The 1,915-nt window shown below is 33.0% G+C and overlaps 1 long non-coding RNA gene across 2 annotated transcripts; it reads right to left on the minus strand.

Annotated features, from left to right (window-relative positions):
* On the minus strand, positions 1–1,298 carry LOC136217004 (uncharacterized). 2 transcript variants are annotated; one of them, XR_010683423.1, is made up of 4 exons: positions 1,081–1,298; positions 473–626; positions 244–362; positions 1–159 (listed from the first exon to the last, which is right to left on the minus strand). It is a non-coding gene; the product is annotated as an uncharacterized lncRNA (long non-coding RNA). The 2 variants fall into 2 exon arrangements; XR_010683422.1 differs by having other exon boundaries at positions 244–626.
* Between the last annotated feature and the right edge of the window lie 617 nt (positions 1,299–1,915).

Raw genomic sequence — 1,915 nt, forward strand, 5'->3', positions numbered from 1 at the left:
GTTTACATTTAAAACATAAAGAAACGTAAATAATATTTCGTCAAAGTAATTAATACAACATTAATTCATCAAATCTTTTCAATCCCTATTCATCACATCTTCTCGATCATCAATCATCAATTGTGCAAAGAGGATGATCATCAGTGACACAAGAATCCTCTACAAAAAAAAATACATACAGTTAAATTAAATATCAAATTTTAACTAAATTTAATATAACAAAAGTAACTAAATTCATGTTACCTAGGTTGATTGCCTCGAGTTGTTCCAAGATATTATCCAAATGTATTGGTTGAGATGAACATCTCAATCAATTTTGTGCACAAACAAGAGCTTCTATAATCCTAGGAGTTAAAGCACTCCTAAATGAATCAAGCACACGACCGTCAGTGCTAAAAGCAACTGTAGACACAAGAATAGCCAACACATCTCGAGCTACCATAGCAAGTGTAGGATATCTATTTGCATTTACCTTCCACCAATTTAATATCTCAAAAGAAGCTATATTTGTTTTCCTGAGTTGTATCCTTGGATGTAGTTTTCTCAAGACTTTCCACCGTTAACGGAGCATTTGAAGTACCCTCGCCGGTAGTTTTAGTTTTATCATTGTCTCCCGTGCTAGACATCTGATATTAAAACAAAGTAGAATAGGACTAATAAGTTGGAGCAACTACAACATAGTCATTTTGAACAATCAAACTCATTGAAATTTCTCAAATTTACAGAATAAATTTAACATGGCCTGTTAAAATATTTAAGACGCTCCATTCAAATTCCTTTTTTTTCCTGTATAAAATTTCTAACCTACTATTATCTCTTCCTGTTCCTGATCATAGTTTTCAAACTAAAAATCAGAAACTTCCTTCAAAGGTTCCTTTTGAATCACATAACAAAGCTTGTTGGAACCAAAATAAAAGCTTTGAATTAGTTATGAATAAAAACTTTCATTGAGAAGAACCTTAGCATGTTATCAAACAATCAAACAAACAGCAAAATAAGCTATCAAACAACCAAACAAACAGCAAAATAAGCTATCAAACAAACAAACAAATAGCAAAATGAGCTATGTAGCAGAAATACCTCTTAATCAACCACCAACAGTGAGAGATCGGAAGAGAAACGGCGGCGCTGTGAGAGAGGATGAGAGGAAGAGAGACGACGGAATTGGAAGAGGCGGCGCGGTCGGTGTGAGAGAGGAGAGGAAGAGAGGCGGTGGTCGGCGGCAACTGTCTAAGAGGGAGGCGCTGTTCTTGTAAAAAAAAGAAAAGAAGAAACGATGGGTGAGAGTGAGAGAGAAAAAGAATAGAAAATAGGGTTAGAGAGGGAGGCGTTGTTCCTGTTTTGTTTTTGTTAATAGGTTTTTGATTTGTTTTATTTTTTAATTTTACATATTAATAATATAATATATGTTTATGTTATAATATTAAATATACAGATCATAACTTTTTTTTTTTAATGTACTGATAATAACTTATATATTGATAATATATTGAATTTGAATCATAACTTATACATTGATAATATAGGTTATACATTAATATATATTTTTTAAATTTATATTTATTAAACGGTTCGGTTAACCGTTAACCGCGGTTTTTCCTATGCGAAACCGAAACCGAAACCAAAACCGATGCCCATTTATTTTTTTAACCATTAAGAAAACCGTCGGTTCGGTTAACCGTTTTTTCCGGTTCGGATTACCGGTTTTCGGTTCGGTTACCGATTTGATCGGTTTTTTTGCCCACCCCTACCCTTTATAGAGTTGATAGGATTTGAAACTGGTCTAAGAAGCTTTGATAATATATCAAGGAACCGATCTAACATGAACTCTTGAAAGTTTAGTAGACAGTTAACGTTCTAACAAGAATATATTGAATACAATTGGGTAAGAATTGGAGTATATTTCAGTAATTAG

Source organism: Euphorbia lathyris, chromosome 2, assembly GCF_963576675.1.
Source record: "Euphorbia lathyris chromosome 2, ddEupLath1.1, whole genome shotgun sequence".
NCBI classification, from domain to species: domain Eukaryota; kingdom Viridiplantae; phylum Streptophyta; class Magnoliopsida; order Malpighiales; family Euphorbiaceae; genus Euphorbia; species Euphorbia lathyris.